Below are 16,851 nucleotides of genomic sequence, written 5' to 3' on the forward strand. Positions count from 1 at the left end.
ACCTACATTGGCTCCCAGTTAAGCAATGCCTCAATTTTAAAATTGCCATCCTTGTTTTCAAGTCTCTCCCTATCTCCGTAATCTCCTACAACCCCATAACCCTTAAATATCTGCGCTCCTCTAAGTCTGGCTTCTTGAGCATCCCCGATCTTAATCTCTCTACCATTGGTGGCTGCCTTCAGCTGCCAAGGTCCTCGCTCTGGAATTCCCTCCCTAAACCTCTCTGCTTCTCTAACCTCTCTTTCCTCCTTTAATACGCTCCTTAAAACGTGGCTCAAAAGACTGGTGTTGGAGAAATGGGTTTTGGTTCATCGGAACACCAGTACTGGTGCCAGTGTCCTTTGAGACAGGCTCCACTTAGACCGTGCTGGGACTAGGGTCCTGGTAAATTGAATAACTAGGGCTGTAGAGAGGGCTTTAAACTAATTAGTGAGGGGGGGCGGCGGGGGTTCAAGTGAGTGGAAATTTAAAAAGTCAAAGAATAAGGAGAAGGCAATAGAACAGGGTAGCACTGGGGGAAATGACTCAAACGTGTCAATCGAGAGCGCTCCGCCTAACGGGTCTCAGGACCGAGATGTGCGGACTCTCAGACAGAGAGCAGACGGGGACTTGGTTTAACGTTTCATCCGAAAGACGGCTCCTCAGACAGTGCAGCAGTCAGGAGCAGCGGGAGGTTGAGGATCGAGGCCTATAAAAAGCCAGGGGATCGGGCAGTCGGAGCAGCAGTCGGGAGGTCGAGGATCGAGGCCTATAAAAGGCTAGGAGATCGGGCAGTCGGAGCAGCAGTTGGGAGCGGCAGGAGGTTGAGGATCGAGGCCTATAAAAAGCCAGGAGTTCGGGCAGTCGGAGCAGCAGTCAGGAGCAGCTAGCTGGTGCAGGGACAAGAGTAAACAAAGAAGTAATAAAAAATTGAAGTGTGACATCACAGCCAAGCAGGTAAGCAATTGGCTGGTGGATTGGTGAGTATTTAATCTTTTTCGTTTTCTTTTTCCTTTCTTATCAGTAGGTAACCTTTGGCATTGTTGCCAAATTAACTAATTTAAGGGTTAAATCATGGCAGGAGAGCCCAGACCTGTGTCATGCTCCTCCTGTGCTATGTGGGAAGTCAGGGGTGCTTCCAGTGTCCCTGACTACTATGTGTGCAGGAAGTGTGTCCAGCTGCAGCTCCTGACAGACCGCATTGCAGCACTGGAGCTGCGCATGGACTCACTCTGGAGCATCCGCGATGCTGAGGATGTCGTGAATAGCACGTTTAGTGAGTTGGTCACACCGCAGGTAAAGGTTACACAGTCAGATAGAGAATGGGTGACCATCAGGCAGACCAATGGAAGGAAGGTAGTGCAGGGATTCCCTGCGGTCATCTCCCTGGGCGTTGTTTGGGTTGGGATCCTGGCTGGTCTCGGTCCCATTTGGGAGGACCATTGCGGGTGACACTTCATTCCCGGGTGTAGCCTTAGGGGAGATAAGGTCTGGGGGCTGCGCTTTTGCGCGGTTTGCTCTTTCAGGCTCGTGGCGGTTGGTGCCATCGGGTGCCTGAGAGGTGGAGCCGAGCAGGGGCAGGGCATCGATACTGGTGCCATTGCCCTCCTGAGATCGCTTGCTCTGCAGCTTGTCTATATTAGCTGCTTGTGGCCACACTCCATGGTGCATCACTCTGGTCCCAGGGATGCAGACTACAGTATTGGGTAGCTCGCTGGACCCGTGTGCTCCCGATGGGTGTTTGCCCGCTACATGATCAGAATACAGTTGAAATCCTACATCACACAACGTTTCATTACTCTGTAGATAAACTGTATCCCCGATCGCAATTGCACGACTTTTCTTTGCTTATTATGTATATAAAACTCTGATCATCAATGACAAGCTTTACATTTGACTCACAGTTGCTATTACATTGATTGAGAATGTGGAACTGTCCCTTTAAGTGTGGTGGGTTGCCGGCCTCCTTTAAGAGAGCCTTGCTTTCTTTACCCCAATCCTCTTCTTTGCTTGGTGCCACGTGTTGCTCCATCAGCGCTGCACCTCGTGGTCTGGCCGCCACCATCTTTTTCTTCAGTGCTTCACCACGTGGTTTGGGCACACTCTTTTTTCCATCCATGATGTCGACTGCTTTGATCCTCTTCTCCCCGGGTTCTGCCACCGAAGCTGGGAAGTCGCCTCTGGATCAAATTTTCTTCCTCCAGAGTCCTGACACTAGAGCCTGGAAGGTGCGTTCGGGTTGCCTCAGCTGGATCACCTCCACGCAATCGTGCTGAGTGGTCTGTACCTCGGGTGCTGTGCTGGTCTGCTCTCTGGTGCCGGGTCCACCCTCAGGTGGGGGCTTGCTTTGCCTCTGAGCACAGGGGCGTCGATCGCTAGAGGGATGAAATCTTCCCAGCTCCAATGGATCTTCTTCATCCACCTTCTTCTGAGTAGCGTTGGTCCATCACCTGCAACAATCCACAGTGGTGATTTGTGCACCGCGTCATCATGGAGTACCTTTATATCCGCACTACCAACGACTGGGATAAGTTCATCAGTGTAGGTGCGCAGCTTTGCCTGAACCGGGACCAATTTGGGTCATTCAGTGTGATTGTCCCATAGCCTCTCAAAGGCTTCTTGATTCATTGCTGACTGGCTCGCCCCCGTGTCCACTTCCATGAAGACTGGAATGCCGTTTATCTCGACTTCCATCCTCAACAGGGAACGTTCTGTGATGCAAGTAAACATGCCGTACACCTCATCGTGGGGCTGAGCTGCCTCTCTGCCTATCGCTTCATAATCCGCGTTGGATTCATGGCCATCTGCAGACTCTTCATCAACACAGTGAGTCAAATTTCTTTTACACGTTTGCTGGAGGTGGCCCTTTGTGCTGCAGCCTTTACATACATAGTCTTTAAAGCGGCACTGGTGAGCCCTGTGATTCCTCCACAACGCCAGCATGGTGCTACTCAATTAGCCCCTCTCGGCGGACTCTGTGTTAAAGGACTCGGGGGTCTGTTCTCTCTTCCCTGAGGAGATTCACGTTCTACAGTCCAGCCTCTAAAAGGTGCCAGTCTGTGTACAGTACTTGCTGGGTTTGAGTCCTGAGGATGAGTCATCCGCCGAGAGCCGCAGGTCGAGGTCATGAATGCTTGGCTCACGGAGATGGTCTTCTGCAGTGTGACTGTGGTATCCACAGATAGTAGCCTGCGAAGAAGGCCCTCATGGCCGATTCCGATGACAAAGATATTTCGCAGCGCTTCGGTGAGGTGGTCGCCGAAATCACATGGTGCCACCAGCCTCCTGAGGTCTGCAGCATATTTTGTGATTTCCTGGCCTTTGAGCCGTCGGTGGGTATAAAACCGGTGTCTGGCTGTGAGGATGCTCTCTTTGGACTTGAGTTGTTCTTGGATCAGCGTTACAAGCTCCTCATACATCTTGGTCATTGCCTTCGCTGGTGCCAGTAAGTCCCTGATGAGGCCATAGACGGTGGGGCCACAACTGGTTAGCAGGATAGCTCTGCACTTAAAAGCCAGTGTGGCCGGGTTGTCACCTGCCAGGTCGTTTGCTGTGAAGAAATGGCCGAGCCTCTCCACAAAGGCGTCCTAATAATCACCATCGGCGAACTGCTGCAACATGCCAAGGTTAGCCATTTTCGCATGAAAGTCCGTAATCTCATCACCAATTGTTATGTCTTTCGATGCTCTGATAATGACTCAACGAGACAATGTATTGTACTTGAACTGTAGTGACATTAGTCCATATAATGTAACTCCAGAGTGAGGATCACACATGGTGGCCTGCCTTTTATACTAGGCCTGGCCCATCTGTACAGGTAACCTACAAGTCTCCCACTGCAGTGCCCTCTGGTGGCACACCTTAGTGACTATACAGCTGGTGTTCAAGTTTCCCATAGTAGTGCCCTCTGGTGGCACATCATATGTAATAGTACAGGCAGTAACATGTCAGATACATGACAGGTACTGTCACAGAGACTGATACAACACATAACCGACAGAGGTAATCATGATTATGATGATAATTATCATTCTTTACCTAAAGACGTGCACCAGTGACCGCAGGCTTTGACTACAACATTCCCGGTAAAAGTGCAAGACCTCACATCTGCTGATAGTCACTCATGACTGTTACAAATCAAATTATATAAATATCCAAGTACACGTAAATCAATGTAATACTTACTCTTGCAGATCCCACAAGGTCGTTCCATCGTTTGCGGCATTGGTTGCCCTCACGCACCTCGTTGGTCGCTGACGAGACCACCTCTGCTATCTCGACCCATATCTTCTGGTAGGCCTTTGGGGTGGGCTTCCCACGCCCTCCCTGGGTCAAATCACCCCAGCGTGACTCGACCTCCTGCAGGAGGGAGGCATTTGCCTCGTCCGAGAACATCCTCGCTCTTTTGCGTCCTCCAATGTGCTCCTCTCCCAGCTCACTGCTTTCACCAATGTCAGTCCCCACAGCGGGCTGTGTCGCCTCCTCCTCTCCCTCCATTATAGGCCAAATCCAGGCAAATATCTGGCTGGTAACAGCTAATTTATGTTTCCCTATTTGCTCTAAAGCTCTAAACTTGCCCTCCTTCCTCCCAAAGCAGTCACACCACACACACATATGCCTTCAGTCCCTCTCAGCTCCCTCTCTCTATCTCATCTTCTGCGCATGTCATGATGACCCTTGACCTCCTGAATCGCAGAAATTGAGCGTTGCCATGCTGTTGCTAAGGACGCCGACACTTTATGGCAGAAAGTCAGCGAAATTTAACGCTAATGCCCATTTCATATCGCTTGCGGTAATGCCCAATTTCAAAAATGGAGACTAGGAACTTTGAGAATGGGCAACAAGCCGGTGATCTGAAAACCCATTTTTACTACCCATGCCGGAAATAATGCCCATTTTTGGGCGATCTGCACAAAAGTGTAAAATCTAGCCTAAAAAGTTAGTATGCAGGTACAGTAAGTAATCACGAAGGCAAATGGAATGTTGGTCTTTATTGCAAGGGGGATAGAGTATAAAAGCAGAGAAGTCCTGCTACAACTGTACAAGTTATTGGTGAGGCCACACCTAGAGTACTGTGTACAATTTTGGTCTCCATATTTAAGGAAGGATATACTTGCATTGGAGACTGTTCAGAGAAGGTTCACTAGTTTGATTCCGGAGATGAGGGGGTTGACTTATGAAGATAGGTTGAGTAGGTTGGCCCTATACTCATTGGAATTCAGAAGAATGAGAGGTGATCTTATCGAAACATATAAGATAATGAGGGGGCTCGACAAGGTTATTTCCACTCATAGGGGAAACTAAAACTATAGTCTCAGAATAAGGGGCCGCCCCATGTAAAACTGAGATGAGAAGGAATTTTTCTCACGGAGGATTGTAAATCTGTGGAATTCTCTGCCCCAGAGAGCTGTGGAGGCTGGGTCATTGAATATATTTAAGATGGAGATAGACAGGTTTTTGAGCGATAAGTGAATAAAGGGTTAAGGGCAGCAGGCAGGGAAGTGGAGCTGAGTCCATGGCGTTAAGGGGAGCAGGCAGGGAAGTGGAGCTGAGTCCATGGCGTTAAGGGGAGCAGGCAGGGAAGTGGAGCCGAGTCCATGATCAGATCAGCCATGATCTTATTGAATGGCAGTGCAGGCTCGAGGGGCCAAATGGCCTACTCCTGCTCCTATCTATGTTCTTATGTACCTCTTTGACCAAGCTTTTGGTCATCTGCCCCAGTGTCTCACGTTGCTTGGTGTCAAATTTTGTTCCTGTGATAATGCTCCTGCGATGTACCTTGTGATTTTTTTGCTACTTTAAGTGTAAGTAGTTGTTCTTGTTGAGTGATTTGACGAACTGCTGAGGGCCACATTTTCCTCACAACCTCACCCCAAATGCAGCCTTGCAGCTGCCGATTGCCCCTTTCTGTGTGTACCACCCAACAACTCCATCTGCGAGGAAAAAGGAAAAAAAAAGACAAAATATGAGAGAGAGAAAAGCAAAGAAGCAGAAAACAAAAGATAGAGAAGCTGAAGAGGCAAGAGAGAGAAACATATGTATACCTAGTTCAGGTTCACCACAGATCAGTAAGGTTTGAAATGTTATTGTATCTGGATTGTCATGCGATAGATGGGGAATTCTACTGGCTGGGGTAGATTTATTTACTCTTATAATTGGCTAGTAGGTCATCAGCATAACCCACCCATAGTTTTATAAACTACAATTCCACCCACCCCATTTTCTGCCCAGTGAAATCAATGGGGCTAGACTTTCAGCATATCATCGGCCATTTAGCGCTGAGATTCAGGCTATTGCCCATATTTGATGAAAAGTGGAAACTAGCGCCCAATTATAGCCCATTTATCGCCAGCGCAACTTTCGGCATACAGGAATGAGCTGCATCACTGTGCCTATTTTTAAAAAATGTATATATCATCCTTGTGCAAGGCCCAGAATACTGTTGATAATGGAAACTAGCGCCCGATTATCGCCCAGATTATCACCGAGCACTACTTTTGGCATTTTGTCCATATACCGCCCAAATGATCGCTGGCCCAAAAAGACGCTCAAGTAAAGCTACACTCACCTGACCTTAACTCGGCAGTATGGACGCCATTTTGTAACTCAGAATCTTTAATAAAAGGCTGCTTGAAATGCTTGGGAGGAGAGGCAATTTGAGAGTGACTTTCAGGGCAATTTTGAATCTTGCCAATCATCTAATTACATTGTGGTTAATTTCCAGTTTATATTGTATTTGTTGAGGACAATTTAGGAAGACAGATTAGGGCATTTATAGTAATGGGGCCTGTAATTTCTCAACCAGTATTGATGACTACTCAATTGCTGCAGAATAGAGCTAGGAGAAGGTTCATTGAAGAGCATTATGTGCCTCAATCATAGAGGTGGCAGACTACTGAGGAGGAGGAGACGTTACACCCAGCGCAGTTACAGGGATAAGCGATCATACCTGGACTTGTCTGATAACATGTGCGTTAGAAAGCTGCGATTCCAAAAGGAGGTCATCAGTGAGATACGCCAGCTAATTAAGGGAGATCTGCAGCCTACGAGCACCATCAGGACCGCACTGCCCGTTGAGGTTAAGGTTACTGCGGCACTTTCCTTCTACACATCGGGGTCCTTTCAGGCCTCAGCTGGCGACATTTGCGGTATCTCTCAGCACGCCACACATTGCTGCATTCGACAAGTGACTGAAGCCCTTTATGCACACAGGATGGACTTTATAAACTTCCTTATGACCAGGGAGGCACAGACTGAGAGGGCTTTGGGGTTCTTGAGAATAGTAAACTTCCCCAAGGCGCAGGGAGCAATAGACTGTACGCACATCGCCCTGCGAGCACCTTGACAGGATGCAGAGTTGTTTTGAAACCGAAAGGGATTCCACTCCCTGAATGTACAGCTCGCTGTCAACCACAAGCAAATAATCATGGCAGTAAATGCAAATTTTACTGGGAGCATCCATGATGCGCACATCTTGCGTGAGAGCACTGACTCTGACCTGTTTAAGAGTCAGCCACAAGGTCACAGTTGGATGCTGGGGGGGATAAAGGATATGGCCTTGCCAGTTGGCTCTTGACCCCCCTGCGTAAGCCCCAGACAGAAGCCGAGAATCGCTACAATGAAAGCCATATAGTTACAAGCAATATCGGCAAAAAGACAATTGGAGTTCTGAAGCAGCACCTCAGATGCCTGGCCCACTCAGGGGCCAACCTACAATATCACCCTGAGCAGGTCGCTGAGTTTATTGTGGTATGCTGCATGTTGCATAACCTAACTATCAGGAGAGGCCAACAATTGCCAGATGGGACTGCCAGTCTACGGTCTACCGCAGGAGAGAGGGGAGGCAGGAGAGGAGGACGAGGAGGAGGAGTAGGACCTCGGGGAGGACAATCAGCCTGGCGATGAATCCATGCCCCCACGCCCCCCCCACACCACTGGAAAAGCCCCGTGGTAGTTACGCAGCAGCAAAACTCTCAAGTCAGCAGCTCATAAATGAACGCTTTGCATGAAATTACGTTGGTGACAGTTACAGTTGCATTACGTTTCATCCTTGCCTGGTCTGGCCAGTGTTTGCAACCCTTGCATTGATGTTTTACCGTACATAATTAGAAGACACTTCACAACAATTGTAAAGTTAAATAAAAATGTTTAATAATTTAACAGCAGCTTTTAATTTTTTTTAAAACATATACAACTCCTCCACCCAACCCCTAACAGTGAACAAAGTTTTTAACACAACAATATAACAAGAACACCCTCCCACCATCCCAAACAGTCAACAATAATATATGCCCCCACCCCCTTCCTACCTGCGGCCACGCTTCCCTCCTCTAACTTGACCCCTCGTTGTAACCCCCAGTTTCCCACATAATCCCCAAGTAACTGGACCAAGACGTCTTGCAGCAGAGCACGCTGCTGCTGTTGGGGGGGTGGGGGGGGAGGGGGGTAACATTGGCAGGATTACCTCAGTGGATCGAGAAGACGTTTGCGAAGAAACGTCTTCCAAGTCAGAAGGAAGTTCTTCCTCCTGTCTCGCAGCTGTCATGCTGGTTGGTGGTATGGCACATTGGGGTGCAGTGCCGTATCCTGAAACTATTGCGGCCGCAAGGCATCGACAGAGTCGGTCGTTCGCCCCATTGCCGCAACTATCTGCCCCATGCCCTCCGTCATTCTGGCAGACAGTACGGCAATGTTGCCGGTCAGCCCACCAAGCGCCTGGAGGAACTCTCGACCTATGTTGATGCTCGCCCTAGACAGAGACACCATGTCCTCATTGACTTCTGGCCATTGCAGCGCATGCCTACCTCGCCGGCTCAACCTCCGCGGGGTCGGTGTGGGCACTGGACAACTTAGAGTGACCTGCTGCAAGCGCTTGGCCCCGCTACTTCATCCGTTGAGGATGATGTGGCCGCAGGTACCACAGATGACAGTTCGGGCTCATAATCCTCCTCCTCCTCGGTTTGCTCTTTGTCACCCGTGGTGATCACGACCTGCAGCGGTACTGGTGTTGATGCAGGGGCCTCCCGTTGTGCCTGGGGAGCTGGAAAACATAATTGAGGTTAGTAGAAGAGAAGGGGAGACATGAGAATGCCTGCGCTGCACAGGCATATGTACGAGGAGCAACACTACTGCAATAAATGTGAATGAGAGACGTTACATATGATTAACACGAGAGTACAGAAGAGCACAGAAGCTGCATGCATAACATTACATCATTCATATATTATGATCAAATGCCATTAAATTAGTTTAAATTACCACTGGGTTTACCACTGCTTTACACATTACTTACGTGGTGCAACAACGGGATCTGCACCACCATGGATAGCAGAACGATTATGGCTTCCCACTAAGGCTGTGGCACACTCCTCCAGATCAGTGAGCGGGTGCAGCTCAGCAGGCCCTCCTCCGATCCGCTTCCGCTCCGCCTGATTCTTAAATATCTTCCTCTGCAAACGTGACAAGAACATGGCATAAGCTAATTGACTTGGTACTATTATGGAAACAACAGATATTGTAATCCACCCCACATGCTATTCATCATTAACGTTATATACTAATACGGTTTGTATCCAATGGATGCATGGTTATAACATCTACATTCAGAGAAAATATTTAATAAGATTGTGTTCAGGAACTAATGCTTGACACCAAACAACTCGCGCATAATCTCTAGGAAAGGCCTCATCCATGGGCCGTGCCATTCAGCGCCTGAGGGGAGGGAGGCAATTTATTGGAATCGATGGAGGTCCCTGAGGAGAAGTGGGGGTGGGGTGAGGGGGGGGGGGAAGGAGAATCAGGGCCGCTGGTGAGCTCGGCAATGACAGGAGTGTAATGGGAGGGGCCACTATGTCCATGGGCTGTGCTCGGAGATCTCCGTGTGGCCGGAGCTAATGTCCCAAAATGTCCCAGAGCAGTTCTGCCCCAGTCCAGGCTGGGTCACTGTCTGAGTGACAGCAGCCGGAGAGACTCATACAGTCTGGGTAAAGCTGACCGGACCCCTCAGTGCTCAGTCGTGCCCCATCCACCAACCTAACCAAAAAGGAGATGGTGCACAAGTTAAAGAGTTGCTCACAGCACACAAGCAGCGATATAATTTAATAAATCTCCTTCTAAACTAAAGTGGTAGAAATGCCGAGTGTTTGCGGTCTGTCTGTTTCCAGTCATTCCTTCGGTCACAATTTTCGATCAAAGCCTTTAAATAATAATTAATACTGTCGATTAAATTTAAGGCATCTCAGCAAAATTAGAATTAAAAAGGCGCAGGTTCCGACCCCAGTCCAAATCTTAAAAGGGAAGCTACCCAAGATTATCCCGCTTAATTATAATCTGGCAGATTTACATTCTAATTAATGAGTCAGTGCATCATTACAATTTTAAATTTAATAATTTAATACTCTTGCCGATGCGACAAGACTGTTCCAGCACTTGCGGCACTGGTCTGTCTCATGCCTATCGTGGACTACCGATGAAACGAGAGTGGCGATATCCACCCATATTTTTTGATAAATCTGGGATGGAGGTTTCCCACGCCCACCCCAGGTTAATTGGCCCCACTGAGTCTCCACCTCGTTGACTAAGGTCTCATTAGCCTCATCTGAAAAGGTTTCGCCCTCCTTTTCCCTGCAACCTCCTGCATACTCTCTCCCGAATCCTCCTGAGACATCTCCATCATGCTACATTCAGCACTCCTTCAAAATCCACCCTCGTTGAAAAGCTGCCTTATCTCTCTCCCTCCCTTTGCCTTCTGAGCATGCACAGATGACCCAACCTCCCGAATCGCAGGATGAGTTCTTTGCCTGAAAAAAAACGCGAATGCACAGAATAGCCATTGCTATGGAAGGCAGCCTTGAACGACTGAATACATCGCTAAGGCCCATTTCACATCGCTAAGACTATCACTCAAATGAAAATGGCGAAACGAGCAGTTTTTAAAATGGGCGATATTCCAGCGATCCTGAAAAATAAAAAAAGCACTAAGGCCAGAAATATCGCCCATTTTTGGGCGATAGCGATCAGTGGAAAGTCTAGCCCTATCTGTGTTCCATTTAAAAAATCTCGATGCCACCTAGTGGCCATAAAATATTGCCAGATTTTCATTCCTTTTATCACTGTAATTACTGTCTTCAGCCTATGGAGTATATTAACATGTTCCAAGTGCTTGTTATTAAATGCATTTACCAGTAAAACAGTGAACAAATTCATCCTTCACCTGAGTTGAAAACTCAAAGAATCTCTATAATGTACTGTAAGAATCACATTAGAGACTGGTGTCTGTTTAGGATGATGTGGAGCCAGTGAACCCAGGTACAGTACCAGAAATGTTCTGATGTTTGGTAAGTGAAGCAGAGTTCGGCTCACTGGCATTCAATGGTTTGAGATGGTCTGTACCACTTAATAAAATATGATGCATCATCAGCCTGATGACCTCAGTCCCAGTGATATTACATGCTGGACCTAATCATTGGCAAATACTTGGTCTGCAGGCGTGGGGTCCAGGATTAATTAAGGTCCCTCCCAATTCCTCCCAAAGGGGTTGGGGTTGTTTACAGTGATTATAATGAGAGCAAACACCCGCAGATTAATAATATAAATCAGGTCACAATACACAGTGACGTGTAGTTATGCTCCATATAAATTATATTGAAGAGTTTGAAGAGAATAGATTTCATTAAAAGCAAGAGCTGCTCCAGTTTACAATGTACACTATGAAACATATGGATGCAGCTTGTGCACTGCATTTTTGGCCCATACTAAAGAGACTCGTGCCAGCTTTATACAGCAACAATTGGTGCTGTGGCAGTTTACCAGCGATGAAAGCTGGAACGAGCATTCATGATTTACACTGTTGTGGAGTGGGGCACTGCAGAGCCCTGTGCACAGCACTGTTCTTACTGGCCTCCAAAGGCTGGGAAGGTTTTACTGATTGTTTTTTTAAAGAAATTATTCAAATGAGCTTCATATTAACTGCAGGTATATTGTGTCAAATTGAAGCAAAATGATGCAACACCATCTCTATGGAGGTGATTACTCCTGCTGGGTATTCTGCTAGAGTGGCTCACCTCCTAACCCCTCAGCCATCTGCAAATGGCTGGTGAGTATTCTATCATACTCTTAACTGGAGCCTTGTAGATGGCAGAGAAGCATCGATGAGTCAACAGGCAAGATATTCATCATAATGTACCCAGCCTCTGCCCTACTCTTGTAGACAGTGTTGATACAGTTGGTCAAGTTAAGCTTCTGGTCAATGGTGAAACACCTGCCAGGATGTATGTGGTGGAGAATTTGACGATGGTGGTGCTGTTGAAATTCAGAGAGAGGTGGTTGTGCCTTTTTGTTGGAGATGATCATTACCTGGCATTTAATGGCACAAATATTATCTACCGCTCGCCAGCCCAAACATGAATGTTGTCCAGGTCCTGCTGTGGGCTGCTGCATTATTGAAGGAGTTGTGGATTGAGCTGAACACTGTAGAATCCTTAGCAAACAGCCCCACACCTGATCTTATGACAGATGTAAGGTCATTGATGAAGCACCTGAAGATGGGGCCAAGGATGCTGTCCTGAGGAACTCCAGCAGTAATGTCCTTGGGGCTGGGATAATTGACATTCCAACAATCATAATAATCTTCCTTTATGTCAAGTACAATTCCAGCCACTGGAGGATTTTGTTGCTATAGTTGGTGGAATGCTGCTTTGATGTCACCTCTCCTCTGGCATTCAGCTTAAAAAGTAATGTATTTTCCGACAAAGAAATTCTAATTGTTTCACTTGAGGGACATTCCTTAAAATCAGACATTATATCACAACGATCTTTTACAGCTTCCTATTCACAGTACATAAATATCCATATTTTTAGTCCTAAATATATAAAATATCCACAGAATTCATAGTGATGTTGTTTGCCATTTGAGATGATGTAGGTGATGTCTTGTGTACCTCAAACACTAGCACTGCAGATATCCACAAACACACAGTTGCATTGTATCTGATGAGAAAAAGGATGATGTAGTCACACTACCTCCACCATCAAGTGCATGAATGTTCTGCATTTGAAGAACAAATGTTCTAACCAGTCTTTGTGAAGAGGAATCAACCCTAGAGACCTCCACAAAGCAACCAGCATACATATTTAAGTGATACAATGTGGAAGAGAGAGGAGGATACTGCAGCCTGTGGTCAGTATTTATAGCAGCATTACCCTCAGACTTCCTGGAATTCCAAGAGCCAGGAAAATTCCAACTTAGTTTGTCATTGATAGTCTGGATAACATATTATATTTCTGTCTTCAAAAAGATGGATGCATACTGAATGAAATGTATCCAACTATACAAGCTGTTGTTATACAGTGGCCTGCTGACCCAACTCATCTCCTCCCAAGCACCCTGCTCTGTGCTTTTTTCATGCATCATAATGTTCATTTTTGTAATTAAAATAAACTTCATTGTATGAATGCTTCAAAATTATGAATAGAATTGGTCCAGACAAATTGTTTATACTTAAAATGAGTTCAAAAACTAGGGAACATAAATTAAAAATGAAGAAATCTATATAATTCAAAGTCTTGTGTATACCAAGCAACATAAATTAAATGTTTCATTTACTTGACAGAAGCTGCCTGATCCACAGAGTCTCTCCAGTGGTTTCTGTTTCAGATTTACAGCATCTTTAGATTTTGTTTTTTGTTCACCTTGAAGTGCTGCTCCTCTTTGACCTGATTTCCATTTGTTTAGTTTACTCTGTTCACATTCTTTGCTATCCCTTTTCTGGTTTGTGTTTGATCATGTAGGTGCCAAGACCCGTTTTCACAACCACATCTCTTTTCTCAGCACATGTCTCCAGTTCAAACTCATGCCACGTAGACGTCGGCTAAAATGTCATCCTTTGTGTTTCAGATCCACCCACGATCACCAATATATTTGTGATATTAAAGCTTCCTCGAACTACTGCTCTCGCTGCTTCATTAGATCCATCCTCTCCTCTATGGTGTTGCTATGGGAACCTACATGGGTCTTTGTTACGTTTTTCCTTTTGTCATTCCAATCCTACTCAAGTTCCCGCCCGACCTCTTTTTCGGTTACATTGATGACCATGTTGGTGTTGCTTCCTGCATGAATCTAGAGAACTTCATTAATTTTGCTTCAAATTTCCACCCTTACCTTCCCTTTACGAGGTCCATTTCTGACTCTTCCATTCTATGGGGTAGGCTTTCCAACATCTATTACAAGCCCACCGATTCCCACAACTACCTGGATTATACTTCTTCCCACCCAGGTTCCTGTAAGGATAAAATTCCCTTCTCCCAATTTCTCAGTCTCCATTGCATCGGCTTTAATGTTTCTACCTTTTAAACTAGAGCTTCTGAAATATCCGCCTTTTTCCTCAGCCAAGGATTCCCCTCCACCATGGTTGATATGACCCTCCAACAAGTCCATCCCATTTCCTATCCTTCTGCTCGTAACCCTTTTATCCTCTCTCAGAACAGAGAGAGGTTCCTTCTTGTTCTCACCTTCCACCCCACCAACCTTCACATTAAGCAGATCATCTTCTGCCATCACCAATGCAATCCCACCACAAAAGACATTTTCCCCTCGCCTCTCAGCATTCCAAAAGGGACTGATCCCACTGTGACACCCTAGTTCACTCTTCTACCCCCCCCTTATCACCCACTTTCCTTCCCAGGCAAATGCAGGAGATGCAACATCTGCTCATTTTCCAACTCCCATACCTGCATCCAGGCACCCAGACCCAGACACTTCTTCTAGCTAAGACAACAATGTGCGTGTACTTCCCTCAACCTAGTATACTCTATTCACTTCTCACAGTGTGGTCCTCTAGTCCTCTGGTGGGAGACTAAGTGGAGATTAGGTGAATGTATTGCCAAACCTCCATTATGCCACAAGTGTGACCCTGAATTTCTTATTGCTTGTCACTTCAAATCTCCGGTCCACTCCCACTCTGACTTCTCAGTCTTTGGCCTTCTACACTATTCCAATGAAGCTCAATGCAAACTCATGGAAAACAGCACTTCATCTTCCTTTTAGGCACATTTCAGCTCACTAGCCTTAATAATGACTTGAACAACTTCAGACATTACATACTAGACATACTAGATACTGGAAACAGGGGAGGGGTGTGCACCAACTTTTTGGGGAATGGGGGAGGCAAGCAGCTTGCTGCTATGGGTGGGCACATCCAAAGCCCCCTCGTTGGAACACTGTGCTGGTGGAATGTTCTGCATCTCTGCTGTCAGCCTTCGGTTTTCTTCAACCAGACTCCTGGGTCGCTGGAACCTGCATCACTTTGGAGGGGGCGGTGATGGCTGTTTTGAAACAGAGAGGGACAGTACCCAAAAGAGAGAGAACCATTCCCAATGTCAGCTAACATGGGGATTAGGAAGGCAGGAACAGAGGTGGGCGAGGTTAGAGGTGGAAGTATGCGGCCTTGGTGATGGAGGGGTAAGCAGTTTGTTCATTCTGAGAAAGTTGAAAGGGGGATGGAGTCAGTGGAAAGGGTACAGAGTTTGTGATGGGGCTTCAGTCTTCTCAATGATTAACTGGAAAAAATTATGCCTCATCGAAGACTGAATGTCTGATAAGTAGTTTGACAACACAGAGGTAATGGAGCAGTTGAGAGGTGGTGGAGAGTTAGAGCTGGGAGCCTTCAGCGTGCAAGTGGAAGCTGACCACATGTCTGCAGATGATGTTGCCAAGGGGCAGCATTTAGATAAAGAGGAGGAGTGGCCAGAGATAGATCCTTGGGGGACTCCAGAGGTACCAGTACGGGGGCAAGGAGCAGCCATTACTAAATATCTGGCTATGATTTGAGAGGCAAGAGTCCCACTGAGTGGGCAGCAGAAGAAGTGGAGGATGGTGAACCTAACCATGTCAAAGGATGAGGTGGGGAAATACAGCAGCGTCAGAGGATTTCAGTGCTGCCTTGAGGTGGAAACCTGATTGGAGAGGTTCAAACATGGAATTTCTGGAGTGATGGGCATGCATTTGGGAGGTGACAACATGTTCAACGACTTGAGAGGAAAGGGAAGTTGGAGATGGAATCTTAGTTTGCAAGGACAGAGGTGCAGAGTAATTTTATTTTGGGTGCACAGCCCCTTGCTGCATGGCCCATTCATATCTTAGCACATGCGTAAACTTTAACATTACAGTAGCCGGTCCCGGGCTGTGCAGGACAGGCAGATAGCTGCATAGTTGCGCAGGACTGGCAGTTTATAGGAACGTTGGTTGAGAGTGGTTTATTTTTGAGTAGGGGTGGTACTGAGAAGTGAACACTATTTTCTAATAAAATACTGGATGGAAAGAACAGGACTTACAGAACCTGTGGCACAGTTTGTGATCAGCGGGAAAAAAGTTGAAGGGGTAAAAATGCATCTTGGGCAATAGCACAAAATGGGTGCTAGTGAATCGACAGCCTGTTTTACTTTCTACATGATTTTCTTTTCTACTTCAATGGAAAAGAAAATTAGGTGGAGTTTGAAACAGCCGTTGATTCATCGTCACCCATTTTGCATTCCTCCCCCAGGTGCTTTTGTGCTTTAAACATACAACCAATTTTTTGGTTGGATAAAGAAAAAAATCTCTCACAGATACAGCTGTCTGACTGAGACAAAGGAGGGAAATCAAGTAGAAATTGAACTTTTTAAATCACTTGACAATTTGTGCCATACACTATTTGATTAAAAGCTCAAGAATGTGATCTGAGCTTTCCACATGCTTGTCACTGAATTCTGCAGCCTTAGATTCAACAGTGTCTCAATCTTGCTCACTCTGGAGTCCTACCTGTTGGTGCCATTGCCAGTCCACTCTGCCATCTGATACTGCCACTACTTACCGGCCTACTCCTTTCTGCCACCTGT

Source organism: Pristiophorus japonicus, chromosome 4 (assembly GCF_044704955.1).
Source record: "Pristiophorus japonicus isolate sPriJap1 chromosome 4, sPriJap1.hap1, whole genome shotgun sequence".
Lineage (NCBI taxonomy): Eukaryota > Metazoa > Chordata > Chondrichthyes > Pristiophoridae > Pristiophorus > Pristiophorus japonicus.